Below are 18,351 nucleotides of genomic sequence, written 5' to 3' on the forward strand. Positions count from 1 at the left end.
TTGTTGATGTGGAGAGGCCCCCTCCAACCAGAATTATCCAATGATTCAAATAAAATTCTGTGTTTTATAAAGTTTGTTGATTTTTAGCTTGTATGTCTGGTAGCTACCTTTTTTTTTTTCCTCGTGGAAAGTGTTTCTCCAGCCATAATTTTTACATTTATCCAAGAGGAGTGTGTGTGCCTCACCTGGGGTGGAAGAGAAGGGATTTTATTTTTTCTCAAGCTAAAGTGACCATAATCTCATTCTGAGGAAGGAGTGGAGAAAATATTGTTTTATCAATATTAAAATATTTTGACAGTCCTTTCTCAAAAATGTTATTTTTCTCATGGTTTCAGCCGAAGTCTGTAAGCCTGGTGGGATGCCTTGCTTTTCAGCAAGGCCATATTGCACAAAATACCACATGAAAACTTTGTGTTTGCACATTCACAGAGATTTAAAATAGTTCTTCAAGGACAGTGTTTTTAAATAAGTTCAGAAGGCTGGGGCTGGCTGGAAGGGAAAGCCTCAAAGTAGCAAGTATGACAACGATCAAAATGTAGGAAAGGAAGGAAGCAGAACAGAAAAAGCCAGAGAAAAGGCCCAGGAGGTGCTATCTTTGCCTTATCCCAGGTAGGACTCATTTATTGGTCTGTTTGGAAGCCAGCCAGCCTCCTACCTGCTTTTTTGGGTTACAGCCTTCCCCGCAGAAGGGCTGTAATGAATGGGGATGAGGTAATGCCAGTGATGATAGAGTAAATTGGACTTGACTGATTGTTCAGTCCTACAGTTTTTACCGGGGTCCCTGTTGATGCTAAGTCATTTTATCCAAATTTTCCTGTTTCTGAGGTTTGAGCCGAGATCTGAGAATCACAGTGCAAAAATGATGAGCTGTAGCTGAAGCATATTGGGATTGTACTTGAAGATACCAAGTGGCACAGGCACTCTTCCCTGGGTGGCACAAGCTGTGCATCCCAAATTGATGGATGATTTTGACTTCAGTGTGTGCAGTTCAATCTCTTGAGTAAAATGGTGGCTGGGAAGATGGTGATTATCAGTATTAATGGCTATTCTTGCAGTGCTCGTTTATCAGTGTTAAGCATACAGGAAAGCATGTGAGGAAATTGATAGTTCTGTATTCACAGCACTTTTTTAGATACCATTTGCTCTTTGCACTGGATAAGACAGCAGTTCCTTCCTGGCCTGAAAAACCTGGGTATGGAAGTAATACACTGGTAGAAGGCAGCTTAATTCTTAAATAATAACATCTAAATCTTAATGCTCATTTAATATATTCTATTGTGTAATTTTGTCTACAAAATTGTAGTTATGTTGCTATTTTAGTTTTTTAAACTGTTTTAAATGTTGTCCCTCGTGATGTGTTTACCTGTGGCTTATCAGTCTGTCTGCATCCTCAGCATTATCTGTGTAAGGAGAAGGCCACTAATGTCTTTGTCCTGTTCCGTTTGCTGAAAGAAAAGTAGAAATGTTCTTTTGGAGAACTAGTCGATCTTTTGTTGCACGGGCTTCCACCATCCCTTTCACCCCCTTGATAGTGAGTACATACTTCTTCTGCGTATGATACAGCCTTTATTTTTAGAGTTGCTTTCTTTCCTTCTGCTGCCATATCTGTCTGTAGAGTATTGCTCCTGCCAAGTTACACTTGCTCTAGACACAACATAAACAAAATTACATCTAAGAAATGTGAAGTTACTTGGATTCCCTGTGAAAAGTGTTCTCAGTGTTGCAGATCTTAATCCTGGCTGTCTAAGGCAAGGGTTATCTGTTGTTGAAGTGTACGGGGCATAGCGTGCTTTAGCTCTTACCACTGTCTGAGCCCTGAAATGGTACAGGAAAAGAATTAATAACATATGCATTTCAGTAGGAAAAAACAAATCATATTTTCATACTGACACATGAATATCATCATTAGACTGATTAAAGAAATGGAGAGTGAAGAAAAGAAAGGACAAAAATAGGTGGCCCAGATAGCAGATGGTAATAAAGACAGAGAAGATTTTACACCTTGTCCTCTGAGGTCTGTCATCATTCCAAGTCTATGAGTTCTCTGATTGAGACTGTTAGCAAATCACAAGGAAAAATGAGACGTTCTGAGAATGTAAAATAACTTGTGCTTGAGGAGACGTTACTTTGATGCTAAGAAAAGGAGGAAAAAAATGTAGTTGGCTAGTATTAACAAAAGGCCTATTTTACTTCTATTTGTTTTGAAGAATAAATACTTTGAGACTGAACTTCAGTAATATGTTAGTCAAATGTTGCTTTAACTTTGATTTTTTTTCTTGAGCAAGAGTCACAGGAGCAGTGGCAGGGATTTGGATCCATCCTGGTATTTGATCCAGTGTGCGCATAGAAGGACGTAGCTATGCATTACACCCATTGTGTTAACAGAAGATCCCAATAAAACCCAATTTTTGCTAAGTTGACAAGAATGTGTAAATGTTACAAAAAGACTTAAACAGTTGAGTACAAAAAAGAAAAACTTTCACTGAGAGACAAATATAGTTGAGCATAGTAAAATGTTCATTTTATTAATGCTTCTCTTCTGTGCTGTGTAGAACTGTCATGTTTCTGGTGTGATGAGTAGGGGTGTTGACTCTCCCTCACCTAGATGGTCTTGTGCAGTTGGTAGTTGTGTGGTGCCACAAGCAATGACAAAGGGAAGGAATTTGATTACTTAACTGCAGAACAAACCACAGATAGGCTGTAGTCCAGTGGCCCCTGATGCTTGGGGATGCAGGGAGCTGCACAGCTGACAGGTGATGATATTCTCAGACTCATTGGAATAAAACACCCTATAGAGAAGAGGTCCCAAACTGCTTCTGATCCTATCTAATGGCAATAGCTGCATTAGACGAGGTATTGCCAGCCGGTGGAGGGAGGTGATCCTTCCCTCAGCACTGGTGAGGCCACACCTGGAATACTTGGCCCACATGGAATACTGTGGGCTGGGCATGGATGGACCTGTGCACCATGCCCTGGGTGGACCTGCTGGAGCAGGGGATGGGCCAAACAGATTCAGAGGGCTCTTCCAAACCAGCCGCTCTTTGATTCTTTGTGATCCTGAGGGAGCGATCCCAAGAAAATGCTGTGTTATCCTTGATAATGCGCAGAGCCATATCTCGCAGTGATTTCAGACAAGAAATGGATTATGTGGTCGTTCATGTGAAATGGTAAATGTTGGCAGTGCTTTTGCTGGCTGATCCAGTTGCAGAATCATTTCTGAAGTTCCCAGCAGAGCAGCTCTGGTGCCGTACAGGCTGTGCCCTGATTTTCCTCTTTGCTGCTGATGGCTCAGCCCCTGCTCCCATTGCTGACCTCATGCTGTGCCCCCTGCCCCAGCACTGCAGGAAGAATGCTCCTGGGGCTGTCTGCCTACAGCAGGAGAGGAAAATTAAGTTTGGGAATGAGAAATACTCCAGACCGTGCATTTCTCAAGTTCTCCTCCACAAGATGATGTGGCAGGTTTGGTGCAAATATTGACTATTCTGTATCTGATGGCAGTACGCTGAGGGAAGATACAGATGTGAAGTGCATCAGCGTATTTAAAAATATTTTTCACAGTTTTAAAATAAAAATATGTATATGAAGGAGGGAAAGAAAGACAGGTTATGTTACGGCCTTCTTGTTCTCTGGTAGCGCCTATTTAAATTGCCATTTTTATTTTCCTAATAGACTCCTCTCCCTTTTGCCTCAGAGCTATTTTAATTGAATTTGCTTGTTCTGCCTGCCATTTAGCTGCGAGCTGCCCTGGCTAAAAACAGTTCCAATGCAATAACAAACCAAGCTGTTTCGTTAAATTTCCGGTGTTAAAAGCAGCTGACCTTCATGTGCTGCTGGAGGGGGCAGTGCAGTGGGTCCGACACTGACAGCTGCACACGAGATGTGCATGGGAACGTGTGCGCCGAACTTGGATTTGAAATTACTGTAATTGAAATCACTGCCTGTGTTAAACACGGTGGCCATCTTCTGTGTACGAGTGCGCGCATGCAATTTTCAAGTACTGACTGAATTTAGAATCAAATTATAAAATGGTCTGTAATGGTACACTATAGTACATCTGGGAGGAGCATATATTATGTATCAATTATTTCATTACTAGGCATAATAGAACTTTTTTCTCCTTGTTTTAAATTACTAGGGGGAAAAAAAGAGGCTATTTAAAAAAAAACAGTGAATGTAGCGTTAAGAGTATTGGCTAAAACATGAATAAAGGGATGGATGTCAAAATTTAATTTCCTATAATACATATTTGTACAAATGTACAGCTACTAAAACTGTCATCATCTAGTTTGCCAAACAAAGCAGTGCACTGATGCCCTGTTCCTCTTTGTCACCATTTCTGTTAGATTTATTGGGCTAATGCTTGGCCGTCACAATAATCTGAACTCACAAAACCTTTGACACCATTTCTGTTGGATTTATTGGGCTAATGCTTGGCCATCAGGAATATCTGAACTCACAAAGTGGGCACACTGTTGCATCATTAACCTGACAGGTTTCCCCCTCTGTTTTGATGATCCAGGTGTTCACTCATTGAGTTGTCAAGATTAGACCTGTTCTTTTGCAGAAGGAGAATCCTATTTGCTTATGCTGAACCAGTCAGATATTGTACACTTTACTGATTGTTTTTTTTTCCAGCTCTTCTGTGCTCTCTGGGACTCATGATAGCCTTCCAGGCTTTCAGGCTCTTGAGTGAGTGATAAGATTTTCAAACAGAGGGTTACAAAGCCCCTGTTGCTTCTCAGTGATATGGTTTTCTTAAGTGGGAAAGAATGCCTCAAGATAAAGGAGTTTAGTAGCACCAAGAATAACCTACATGCACAAAGGCAGAGAGGCTCCTTATTTGCATATTTGATAAGCTACTGTAATGCCTATCTTTATAAACAACACAACTGTTAAGGCAGAGAATAGATCTTGCAAAATTTCATATAATCATCAGAGGCTGCTGGAAAGCAGGATATACATTAGGAAGCCTGTGCGGAGAAGGGAGCACAGCTGCTGCTTGCCCCTGTCCCTGCCTTTCACCCCACTCTCAGGCTTTCATTTCAGCTGCCTGGCTCTTCCTTTCCACGTAAGAACCACCAAGGAAACCCATGTTGAAGTAGAAACCTGCCAAATGCATTAATGTCAATTTTGGCTACCCCTCATTTAACACCTTGCGATATTAAACTACTTGGCTGAAACAGCTGAAAAGGGCATTTCTCAAAGCAGATTTTAAATATGTTCATTTAAGCAAACTGCAGGGTCTAGCCATGATCATGAAAATCATTGAATCATAGAATTGTTTGAGTTGGAAATGACCTCTAAAGGCCACCTAGTCCAACTCCCCTGCAATGAAAAGGGACATCTACAGCTACATCAGGTAGCTCAGAGCCCCTTCCAGCCTGACCTTGAGTGTCTCCAGGGATGCGGCATCTACCACCTCTCTGGGCAACCTGTTCCAGTGCCTCACTATTCTTATCATAAAAAAAACTTTTTCCTTACATGCAATCTAAATCTTCTCTGTTTCAGACTGAAACAATTTCCCCTTGTTCTGTCACAAAAGACCCTGCTGAAGAGTCAGTCCCCTTCTTCCTTATAGCTCCCCTTTAGATACTGAAAGGCTGCTCTCATGTATCCCCAGAGCCTTCTCTTCTCCAGGCTGAATAGCCCCAGCTCTCTCAGCCCATCTTTGTAGGGAGGTGTTCCATCCCTTAGATCATTTTTGTGGCCCTCCTCTCTGCACACTCCAACAGGTCTATGTCTCTCCTGTACTGAGGACTCCCCATCTGGACACAGTACTCCAGGTGAGGCCTCACCAGCACAGCATAGAGGGGCAGGATCACCTCCCTTGACCTCCTGTCCATGCTTCTTTGATCATTCTGTTGCTTACAATACCTCCAAAAATTATTTACTAGAAGCCACACTAGATGTTAAGCTAGGATGGTCCATTCTCAGTGTAATGATAAACATTGGACAAACATTTAGTTTTCTCTCATTATCACACATACAATTAGTTCAAGTTTATTTTATGTTAGAAAGTAAAAGTTACCACAGTACAATGAAAATTACAGAAAAGTACCAAAAAAAAAAAAGAAATTATGGTCTATAGAGATGCAATAACCTGGATAAGAGTAGATCCGCATAATTTGTACTGGTTCTTCATGGGGGAGTTTGAGTTATACAATGCTAGATTGCTGTTACTCACTAAAAATAAATCTTAAAGTTTTGGGATTTTTTTTTAAGAAATGTCATACGACTCAGCATGATTCATCCCACCTCCCCTTTCCATGTTTAATTTTCTTCTTCTAGTAGCAGACTGTTGTAATGTTCTGCTTCCGCTCCACAAATTGCTTTGCTGTTCTTTGGAGCCATGAAGCCTATGCAAAAAGAGGAGATGTAAAGGTCTAGCTGGGAGGAAGAAGGGGAAATTGAAACTCTTAAGAGGACCTGGTCCCTTTTATTTCATAAAATACATGTATGTAGAGAGTTCTATAGAAACAGTGTAGAAAATAGTACAGGAACATTGGAAAACTAACAGAAAGAGTATACAATCCTGTTGAAGATGGTATTGCTGCTGTATTGCAATGCTGAGCAAATGATGAGAATTTCAGGCTCGTTTTAGCCTTATCTATTTGTCGGTGTTTACAGCTTATCTGTTCCACAGAACTTGTGTTTCTCAGGTCAGATGTGTTACTGGGCCTTCATGATGTGCCAAGCTCACCATGTACTGGGACTGGTGCCTGTCCTCCAGTAGTCATGTTTAGCCATGGGTTTTCTCAGGTACCTGAGATACTGGCTGTGTCCTTCATGTCTCCAGCTCTTTTGTTGCAGTTGTGGAGATGAGCACAACTCCACGATGAGTTGTGGAGACTGCACGTGTCTTCCAGCTTGGTGGCCTATAAGATGTCACCTGGAGGTGCTCATCAGGCTTACCCAAGGTAAATGCCCATGGCACAGTTGTTTGCAGCTGGCTTTTCCTCTCACATTCCACTCTGAATGCATCACCTCTGTACACACAGCACGCACTCATTGCCTATGTGTAAAACTCTAAAACTTTTGTGATTTCATAAGCACAGCTATCACTACTTCCTGTGTGCTAAACAGATTGTACCTGAAATATTCCGTATCCTTTAGTTAGTAAGTTTTGCACACGGTAAGCAATTGCTACAGCGCAAACTGGTAGAACTGAGTATGACACCGGATGCTCTTGCCCAACCACTTTGCATGCTAACTTCTCTACAAGGCCAGCCATTGTTCTGGTTTTGATTTTAAGCCAGCCATCAACCCCCTATCTTTTTCTGTACCACCTTTAATCAGTGAAAGTCTTTTGCAAGTTTCAGATATGAAAAAATCTAACAAGAAGTGGTTAAGAGCAGTCAACAAAACAAAGATTTCGTAACAGCTTTGTAGTGAGGATGTGCGAGAGAAGAAGGCTGCCTGGCACAAATATGTGAGACTGGCTCATGGTACAGAGGCTGCTGAGGACCTAAAAGACAAGAAAACTTTCAAGATCAAACATGCTACATATTCTTACAATAACTGCTCGGTTGGCATTTGTATGTACTGTGTGATAACTGTTCTTCTAGGCAGGTTTCCCAGACGTGTTAATTGCCTGCTGAGCTCACTGAGTTCTCTGGCAGATGAATTCTCTACAAACTTCAGACACGCCACACGATGTGATGCCTGTGAAGTTGCAAAGTGAAAATTTTACTTGATTGACCTAAATAAAATTGATTATATCAGCTAGGACTTCAGTAAATGACAATGGGGAATATAATTTTAGCTTTAGAGAGGTTCTGATGAAAGCAAGCGAATAAAATATCCACACCAGTGACACAGCCTTTGCAAGAGACTTCACAATCCATATGTATTGTGAGATCCCAATAAAATGTTGAAAATAATTGTGTTTTTTTTCCTTAGCTTTATAAGTTAGTCAGAGGGCAGTTTAACATCAGAAGTTCTTTAATCAAAATAATGGGTGTCTGTTTGATTTCATGGGAATTACGGAATATAGAAAACTTACTTCTCTGAGAGAAGTAAGAATTTTTATCATCTTATTCTAGGAAATGTACTTGATAAGGTTAGTATCATTAATTGCAATGTTGTTCTTCTTTTTAAACATTAAAAAACAAACAAAAAAACCTGCCAGTGAGGAATTTACTGATTAAATGAAAACTCTTTATAACTCACTTCAGAGTACTGCACAGAAATGGTTTGACTGTCTGAAGGGTTCTGGCATCTTTTGTAGAACCTGAAATAAGTACAGTTGTGGTGGAGACTTGAGGCTGAGTTCTCCAACGATAAGCCTCTTTGTCTCCTGCCTTTTCAGTTGAGTAGAACATGAGAGTTCAGGTTTCATCATTCATCTGTGTAATCACTTTCAGATTCCTTCAAAGACTGGTAGAATCCCCCAACATGGAAATAAAGCAAGACTTTGTATACTTAATACAAAGCAGAGAACAGGTGGTGCAAGGAAAGACATGGAGACTCCATACATAGGATACTGCTACAGCATCTTTTATGTTACGCGTTCAAATCTACCCCGTCTAGTGGAAATAATAGAAAAGAGTAGTGGTGGTGGTGAAGCTGTAGTGGTCTGGAAAAGTCTAGAGGCCAGTCTTGCCTCTCTAAGGGAAATTTTTTTGCTTTGAAGTGAGCTCAGCCATTAAATGTCTTGCGTAGCTGTAGCTGGTCGGCATGTGCATAGCTGCCGATCAGCATGCCTATAGCTCCTGCATACGGTTGCCCTTGTCTGGCAGAAATAGTGAAAAGGATGTTTGGAGCGCTGGGCTTGGTGGTGGTCAGCGCTGAGCATACAGGACAAGGAGCTGTAAAACCTGAAGAACACCACCATGATGCTTAACTTTTCCTATGCTACTCAGCCCCTTTCCAGCTCTTTCCAACTTGGCTCCCCATAACGTGAAAGGCACACTGGAGAGCAACTCATTCAAATCATCTGAACCCTCTTAAAGCTATTTTATTCGTCCATTTATGTGGCTTGCTTACTTTTAATTTTTTGTTCCACTTAAAATAACTTCTGGAGTGTGGATTAGATGCTATATTAAAAACAGTCAAATAACCCAAACCTTTGGAAATGCATTTAGTATGAAAGTTAAAACTGGAGAATTTTGGTGCTTTTTATTCCAAAGCTAATTCAATAATAGAGTTTTCTTGCTGTTGCAAAGGCAGCTTTGTGCTGCACATTGTATAACTGCAATGCTTTGTATCAATGCCACCGTATTTTTTCCATAGAGAAAATATAGCTTTCATTATTTTTGCAGTTGCATGTCTTCTTATGAGAAAACCATGTCTTAAAATGAAAAGAACCCTTTCACAACTGTGTTTTGCTTGTCTGGCATCTCAAGTATCAGTAAAGTTGCACATACAATGAGGTCTGTTTTCTTCTGTTAAAAACACTGGTATTTTGTTGATACCTGCTGTCAGGTCCAACGGCAATTGCAGGGTCTTCCTACGCAGCTTCAGGGGTCAAGATACCAAAGTGCAAGTAGATGTGATCAGTGCTTTGCTTGTGGACAAAACATCTCTATCTCATCAAAGTTCTGATGACCAGTGCTGTTTTTGAGCCCTGATGCAGTTACCATGATCTTATCTTGCAGCGGAGATTCCTGTCCTGCTTTTGTTAGCTTGCACTGGGAGCGGAGCTGGAATTAAAACCTTGAAAGTCATGGATGTTTGGCTGCTCTTACTGGGACCTTGGGACTTCAATAGGACCTTGGAAATAATACGGTTGACACTTGAGCAAAATGAGTTTATATGTCAAAGAGAACACAGGCTGGACCTCTTTCATTCACAGTCTTTCTGTGAATACATTATTTTTGTATATTGTTTGTAACAGCTGAGAGGTGCCTGCCTGGAGCTGTCACCAGAGGCGCTACAGTGGCCTCCAAGTATTTTGAATCTATGTTTGCGTGTTCCTTGATTGGGTAAGGGATGGGAAAGCAGTACGCCTTCCCAGAAAATTGATTTTTGAACCTGAATCATTGTTTAGATTTCCATGTCAACCTTAGGAACTCCAGCGCACAAATTGTTTCCTTTATCCAGAGGCAATGCCAGAATTTTTACATTTATTTCACTAATAAGAACAAATTTTACGCACAGAAATGTTATGGAAAAGAAGCCAAGCATCTTACAAATGGAGGGTCTTTATACAAGCTGGTGGTGCTTTTCTATGAGGCTCACCTTGGTTAACTTTTCTGAATTGGTGAGTCCGTGTGATGCTCAAGGCATTCAGGTTGTTCACTGGGCAACTCTGTGCTGTGTGCTGGAACAGACAGACAGATGTTTGCATACAGGCTGTTGGGGGCAACTGAGCAAACCTGCTCCCAGAGTGCTGATTCGAAGCAGCTGTGGTAAATTAAACATTTGCAGTGGGAGGTGCTGTCCATGATAGTCATTATCTGTGAAGCATAAAAGGCTTTTGAAAAGGGTGAGAGGCTGAGATGCCTTTCCTGAGTATGTTTTGGTGCCTAGGACACAAATGTATATCATTGTCATTTGTGAGAGAATAATTTGTTTAGTTTGTTAAAGATTACGAATTTTCTTCTCTTAATGTAACTGTGACGTTTTTGTGCTTTTGAGGGGCTTGCTTTTCAATGAGAGACACAAAAACAGATCCCCTATGTTCTGGAGGTCTCTGTTGAGCTGGTCATTAGCTGTGTTAGAAAAAAACAAGTGGAATGTGCTTCTTTTCTATCAGAGCATACAATCAGTTATGTGACATACAATCACGGAATCATTAAGGTTGGAAAAGACCTCTAAGATCACCTAGTTCTCTCATCAGCCCATCCCCACCATGCCCACTAACTGTGTCCCTCAGTGGCACTTCATGTTTCTTGAACCCCTCCAGGGATGGTAACTCCACTACCTCCCTGGGCAGCCTTTGCCAGTGCCTCACCACTTTGAGAGGGCACCCTTCCTTTATGGTATGACAGTAGATCTTATGAAGTGGAAGACACAAATAGCCTGGATTACAGCTCCTATATTTCTCACCTTGAGTACTAACAGTGACGGTGAGATGCAGTGGGGAGAAATGTGTCCACATAGAAGGAAGTAATGGGTTTCTTCATTTCTCAGTAACTTCAGCTCAGTTGTACTGTTTGAACCCACACCACTGCTCACTGTCCTATCAACCAAGGTGAATCTGAATGTAAGATCTCAAAAGTGAACTGAATTTGAGTATGTTTTTAAAAGCTAATGCATTTTCGAAGAGCATAAGAAGCTACAGACATGATGTGGAGGAGCTCACATAAATAAAGACTGGAGCCCAACACCACGGCCTAATGCCAACACAGGCTGGGGTGGCTGCCAAAAGAGGCAGTGTGACTCTGCCGTCACCTCCACTTCTCAGATCACTCCCTCTGTTTCTGTCAGTGCAAAAATATTGATGAGATCTCAGGGGGAATCATAGTGATCATAGCGAGAAACTGATCAGATTTATGGTCTGTCCTCTCTTTTGTAGTTTTAGCTTGGATAGATTTGCTTGCTTCCTTCCATGGACTCAGTAAATGCTTCAGTGACTGGATGAAGGAGACAGGACAAAAGTACAAAGAAACACTCAAACTGAGGGGAAAATGGGAGCTTTTCTTGGTGACACAGATCTTTAAACTGGCTGTGAAACCATGGCAGGCTGCAGGACAGGGATGGGACACAGGGAGAAAGGGCTATAGACACAGGCTAGATGTGCTCACTCTTGACGTGAACTTCTTAAATATGCTTTTTTAACTAAGCTTCTTGTAATACTATTCATTGTACTTTAAATACAAGAACTTTTTTCTTAATTGCTATTAACCTTCATCAAGATAAGAGGTGAACTCTGTTGGGTGCTGTACAAACACTCATTAAAGTGCCTTCCCAACCTGGTAAATCTTGCCGCTCAAAAGATAAATGGTACAAAAGCAGTGTAAGGCCGTGCCTATTAACCTGGCCGCTGAGAGTGATTTCATTAAAGTGTCTTGAGGAAGAGGTGTCTTAAAAAGAGATTTGTTACGATTTAGAATGTCATTTCTATTTCTGATGGTGCTTAATAAATATGTGCATTAAGTCCCCTTTGAGTCAGTAAGACTTTATGCTCAAGGTAAATTCCTCTTGAATTAGATGCTTCATGAATAGTAGAGTATGCGTGAGGCTACAGATAGTTTTGTAACTGAAACGCAAGACAGATTTTAGTGGCATGGGAATGGGGGAAGGAAGGTATCTGCTTTCCTGTTTAATGCACCACAGAGAGAAACAGCATGCACTGTGAGAATGAGAACAAAAAGTTGGCACTTCATGGGCTGAAGTGGATGGACTCAACAGAAATGACCTCAGGAAATGAGAATGGCTTGTGTTGACCTTAGTTGAGGTGGTCACCATCTAGGAAGCTCTCAGTCACAGGGTGGCCAATGGAAAATAAGAGTTTCCCTTGCCTCATTCATTGTTAAACTGTTTAGGAATCCTACTTAAACTAATTAGTGTTCACTGCATATTACATATCTTCTGTATTTTTAATTTCCTAGACTCAAAGTATATGGAATTAGAGTACAGTATTAATGATTGTGCATAGCAAAAGTAAACTGAAATTGAAAGCCTTGTGGAGATAACTGGAATTTATTACTCTAAAAACATTTCTGTTTTGAGTACAGCCTCGAGTACTCCCAAAACACCTTAAATTCATAAGACTTTGGTTACCTTTGGTTAATGAAGAGGACTGAAGGTGTGCAATAGGAATTAATCTCTTAATAGCCCAGCTAATTCTCTCAGTCAGAAAGTAGCCACAGATATGAAAGTGTCAGAGGGCAGTGCTGAATTAATTGCAGCAAATCTTTGCAGGATTTCAGTTGCTGAAGCACTGGGGCAAAATTTACAGGCCCCAGAACTCTTAAAATGGGGTGGGTTTGGCACTGGCTGGGAGAACAAGACTTAGATCAGGAATAAAGCAATCTCTAAATCTCTACACTGAGATCAACCAACCCATGTTGTGAAAAAAATTGGCCTCTGTCACTGGAGTTGCACTAAAGGAAGAATCATAACTCACCTGAAAGTTTACATCTTCTGTATTTGAAGTAAATGGTAATAGTGGCCAATTAGAAGTATGCGAGCATAACATTTGCAGTGAGAGAAGACAGAAATAGAAGGTTTGGTCTGATTTCTAAACCTAACCTTCAGATGCTGTATCACAGTGATCGCTCTTAATTATGAGAATTTGGTTTCATTGCCATGCAGAAAGCGAAGCTGCATGAGTCATGGACAGAACAGTTTGCTTTTAATAAATTGAAGTGGATACGGTAATAAAAAAATCAGTTTGACTCCAAAACCATCTACTCGTCTAGACAGATAGTGCCAAACCTGCGTCTGCTGAGAAATATCTTCCTAATACTTCTGTAATAATGCTACTACTTTTACAGTACTTCCCATTTTTCAAAGTGCTGTACCCAGTTAATTCACTGTTGGCTGCGCTTGAGATGGCCCTTTGCGGAGTTTGATAGCATTTCTGTGTCTTGCTTTTCTGTAATGTGCTATTTTGAATGCCATGGCCAATCAATTAGGGAATCACGAGAATGTTTTGGGCAACAGTTCCCAGGGTTGGTCAATAATCCTTGTCCCGGCTCTTCCAGGGTTGCCTATTCATCCCTTCCTGGCAGAGACCCTGTGACTCCCCACTCCCCTCCTCTATAAAGCCCTAGTCATGGCCAAATAGCCTGCACGGGCCCATTTTTCTTATGGCTGCTCTCCTCAGACTGGTACCCTATGGGAAGGTGGATTTGCACCTTTCCCCACCTGTAATTTGCCTGCTTTGTGTCAGAAGCTCTCTTTGCCTTTATTGTTTCCTGGCTTTTCATGCCAGGAACTCTTTCTTCCCTTCTTCTGTGGGGCTTTCCCAAGAAAATTGCCTGAGACTACTGAAGGGGAGAAAATGGAAAAATGGAAGGGAAGGATAGAAAAGGGAGTGGAGGGCAGAGCTTCCCACATGTCTTACCCATTTCCTCAGCCTAGCATCAGTCTCCTGGGGGGCTCTGTTGCTCATATTTGAAGGTACGATGCAAAGAGGTTGGAGGCAGGCTCTTTTCAGTCATTCCCAGTGCCAGGACAGGAGGCCATGGGCACAACTTGGAACGCAGGACGTTCCCTCTGAACACTGGGCAGCACTACTGTGCTGTGCAGGTGACGGAGCACTGGCACAGGCTGCCCAGAGGCTGTGGGGTCTCCTCCTTGGGGATCTTCAGCAGCTGCCTGGATTTGGGCCTGGCACCCTCCTCAGGGTGGCCTTGCTGTGGCGGGGCTGGGCCAGGGGGACCCAGAAAGCCCTGCCTGCCTCAGCCATTCTGTGAGTTTGTGCTGTGGTACAGAGAGAGTACTACACTGCTTTGGAGGAGAAGATTATGAGATTCCTATTGTTGGGGCAACAGTATAGTGGTAATAGAAGGAGGGAGAAGAAGGGAGTTGAATGGGGCTGGAGACTGGGGAACACCAGGTTATGGAAGAAGAACGAGAATGACCTGGCAGTAGCAGGTTGGGAGCAGGTTTCTGTAGACACTGAACTGGAGAGGAGCTGGTCCCTGACTAAGTGGCGTGCATGGAGTTCATGTCTAGAGCAGCAGGACAGGAGGAATTCAAAGGCTGTGCACTGAGGGTGAGCACTGCAAGTAGCGAGAGTGTGACATCCCTTATCCCTCCTGAACTAATGCTGTTTTTAAATAAGTGAAATGTGGGAGTTAAGAAACAAGCAGAGTGCAGGCCAGCCCTTCTCCATGGTGCACAGCAGGGTTGCGTGTCTGCTGCCAGAGGAAGGGCTGCCTTGGGCTGTGTCAGGCCTAGCGCATTGGGTGTTTGCTCCTGATATCTGGGTCTGAAGCTTGACCTCCAGAAACACAAGAAAATAGCAGAAATGAAGCTGCTGTCACGTCACAGGGCAGGAGGTCGATCTCATCCGGCACTGCTCAGGCTCATCATCTGAGCTCCTTTCATCTAAACAGACACTGCTGCCACTCCAGTGAAGCGTGGGGATTATTCACGTTTCCTACCTGCGTGGAAAGATTATGAATTACAGCTTGCTAAAAATCACTGGAAGAAGGTTTTTAAATAATACTTAAAAACTGCTGATTCATCAGACATAAACTTTCTGTGGAGCTCTGTCTGACAGGAGTCGGGGCACACTGGCCAACTAACCCACTTCAGAATTAGAAAATAACATTCAAAGAGGGAAGAAACAACGCTCAGCAAGATTGCAAGGGCTAAGAGCACTGAAAGTCAGGCCCATGTCGGCAATGTAGAGGTCCCAGCTACTTAATATCTGCTGCAACGATTTCCTGCCTGAAAAAAGAGCCTATTAATACCACTCGATGTTTTGAGGTTAAATCAATGTGCTTAAAGCTTTTAGGTCCTCAGATTAAAGATGCCATTAGATGCGCAGTGTATCTACAAAAGGGAGCTCAGTGTGCTATTTCTGGGGGGCAGATCCCTGCTCAAGGGCAGCAGATGTGGCCCCAAAGCACTGTGTCCCTGGGTAAGAGCAGTGCCAGCACCTTCCTCTGTCGCAAGCAGTGTGATAGCTTCAAAGGGCCGAGCTGGTAGATCTTGCATTGATTTCTAATAATAATACTTCTTAAGTCCGCCAGCTAACTCTTCAGACTCTTATTTGCTTGAAACTTCATCCTTTTCTTACTTTTTTCCCCCCAAACCAAACCTTGATAACTCTGTTGTACGTCTCAGCTGTCGGGTACATTGCCTTGTAATTTACAATGACTGCTGATGCTCCTGGTGAAAAGTATATGAGTTGTTTTATTTAAGCTGCATGAGTAGAGCTACGCCCTCTCTTAGCTGATGGCACACATTCTCCTTTTGAAGCCTCTTCCTCTTGTGCCTGGTGCAGTGCTCCAGATCTGCTAAGTGGCAGCTCTGCATTAGGTACAGAGCAACGTGGTTCTGCAGATCTGAGCTACACGACATCCACTGCTGAATGTCAAAACCCCTTTCCTTGCTGAAACCCCACGGAGACACTGCTAATTAAATTTCTTCCTGCAGCCCTGATTCATAGGACAGGCCCGAATACAGTTTGGATTGTAGCATTTTTGGGGGTTCTCAAAATAAAATCTAAAGAGGGAATAAGCCTCCTTTACCCGTGTGTTGCAGCAGCATGAGGGTGTTGGGCTGTGGTTCTCCCGGAGGCAGCCAGGGTTGCAAAACTCCAAAGTCATTTTTAGTTTTACATTACCCTTTTTTTGAGTCAGCAGCCAATGTGCACTCGGAGCTGCATTTATTTCTGTTTTGGTGACGATGCTGAGTGGAATAGGGGCCAGATTTTAAAAGCATGTGGTTCATTATTGGAAATTAAAAAGCTGATACCCCCCACGGTAAGAATCCCTCAGGTAAATCAAAGCCAGACCTTGTCAGCACCCAGCTGGCTGGTTTCGAATTCCCAGGCATCTCTCTGTCCGCTCGGGTTGGTCGCAACCACAGCAGCCAAACTCGCCAACGGAGCAGAAATCACTTCGCTGAGCCACGAACTGCTCGGTTCGCGGGACGCAGGTGGGGATCCCGGCGGGGACCCTCCCTCCTGCTGGAGAGCGGCACCCCGCGCTCCCACTCGCAGCCAGCATCCAGCTTTTACCGCTTTCCGCGGCGTGGACTTTTTTTTTTTTTTTTCTGTGCCTTTCCTTTTTCCCTCCCTCTCTCCGGAGCAGCTTGCACAGACAGCCCTGATTTGCTGCGGAGCGGCGGAGGCTCGCTCAGGGCAGAGCCGGGCTGCGCTGCCGCTCGCTGCTGACGCGTGGCCGCCGCCGCCGGGAGCAGCCCCGGAGCCGCCGCCGGGAGCAGCCCCCGCCTGCTGCTGCCGCCCCCCCCAGGTACAGTCCCAGCCCCGCTGCGCGCCGTGCCCTCCGCCAAGGAGAGTATGCCCCGGAGGGGGAGGGGGTTGCAGATCGCACCCCTCTTTCATTTTTTTTTTCTTTTTTCTTAATATATACCGGTTTATATAGATGTATACAGAGCTCGTTCCTAGGAGCCATTTTTGAAGGCAGCAGCCGCGGAGGCCCCGGGGGTGCCTGGCGAGCGGTGCCCCCCGCGCCGGGCGGGGAGTGGGTTGGGGCGGGCGGCGGTTCGGAGCGGGGAGCGCGGCGGTGCGAGAGGGGCTGCCCGGGGGCCGTGCGTGCCGTTTTACTGATTTTTTTTACAGCGATTGCCATTTTTACAGCGAACTTCGCCGCTCACTCCCTTCTCTCCTTCTCCACTCCGCACTGTGTTGGCGAGGGGGGCTCTTTCCCTCCTTGCCCCCCCCCCCCCCCTCCACGGGCCGTGGCTTCTGCAATGCGGTGGGTGTGGTTATGCACGGAGCACAGCGCGGCTCCGGACCGCTGCAGTGCCAGCGCCACCCGCCCCCCCCCGGCCCCCTCCCGGCCGGCAGCCGCGGCCTCCCCCCGGTGGTCGGCTGCGCCCGGTGGGGCCGCTCCTTGCGTGGAGCTCGGGGTGGGCCCCCAGGTGCGCGGCGGGGAAGCGGCGGTGCCCGCGCTGGGCTCCGGGGGGAGGAAAGGAAAACAGCCGAAGGTGCGCCCGGCGGGATGCACGGCATCCCTGATGTGATAATTATGACGCTGCGGACGGGTTTAGCTTCAGAGACCCAGACTGGCGATGGAGGGGGGGGGGCTCTCTCCTTAGGGTTTCTTGTTTTTTCATTCAGAGAGCTCAAACTTTACCAGGTACAGAGATACTCTGGAAAACTCCTGCCCCATCATCGTTACGAGTAGCAAAGCGTATCCAACCTAGCTTTGCCCTTTTCTGATTTTTGGTTTGGCTCTGTTGGTAGAGGAGGTCACTCAGGATGATGCCTCGAGCTTCGAGGACTGCTTTGCAGTGTATGCTTGTATTTGAGGCAGTGTAATTACTGCTTGGTGAACTGGATACCTACTGCAGCAAACCTGCTTTAGCAGGGGTTTGAGCTGGATGATCTCCAGAAGTTCCTTCCAGCTCCTATGATTCTGTGACTCTGTGATTTCCTGAGCTCTGCGTGCATGTCGGTTGTAAGTTGAAGGGAGAGTGCCCACTTTGTTCATCTGAAGTCTTTGCAGTCAAAATAACTGCAAGTCACAGGGCTGCTTTCCAAGCATGAGGTGTGTCCCGTGTACATCTGTGGTTCTACAGTGTGGCAATCTGAATGCCACCTCATTCTTTTAGCTTTTAATAATTCCAGCATTTTCTATGTCAATAGAAAGGTAAAAGATTTATGTACGTATATAATATATTATGTATATATATGTAAATATAACCAAGTCTCAAAGCAACTAGGCAAAATACATTTTTGACCACTAAATGTTGGTCAGATTTGATCAGGCTTAAGCTTTTCCTCTCAAACTCTGGCAGTTAGTCCTTTGTGGTGTAGGA

The 18,351-nt window shown here is 44.0% G+C and overlaps 1 protein-coding gene and 1 long non-coding RNA gene across 6 annotated transcripts in view; one reads left to right on the forward strand and one right to left on the reverse strand.

Annotated features, from left to right (window-relative positions):
- On the reverse strand, positions 5,977–16,571 carry LOC110393685. The gene is made up of 3 exons (XR_002435116.1): positions 16,361–16,571; positions 10,180–14,999; positions 5,977–7,662 (listed from the first exon to the last, which is right to left on the reverse strand). It is a non-coding gene; the product is annotated as an uncharacterized LOC110393685 (long non-coding RNA).
- EPB41L3 (erythrocyte membrane protein band 4.1 like 3) overlaps positions 16,682–18,351 on the forward strand; it is a 93,981-nt gene continuing 92,311 nt past the window's right edge. For 3 of the 5 annotated variants that reach the window (XM_021386818.1, XM_021386821.1, XM_021386823.1), the window contains exon 1: positions 16,691–16,820. The gene's annotated coding sequence lies outside the window, so the exon portion shown is untranslated. Of the gene's footprint in view, positions 16,821–18,351 lie in introns of all 5 variants that reach the window. The other 2 variants (XM_021386824.1, XM_021386822.1) reach the window with 2 other exon arrangements.

The sequence above is a fragment of the Numida meleagris genome, chromosome 2 (genome assembly GCF_002078875.1).
Source record: "Numida meleagris isolate 19003 breed g44 Domestic line chromosome 2, NumMel1.0, whole genome shotgun sequence".
Taxonomy (NCBI): Eukaryota; Metazoa; Chordata; class Aves; order Galliformes; family Numididae; genus Numida; species Numida meleagris.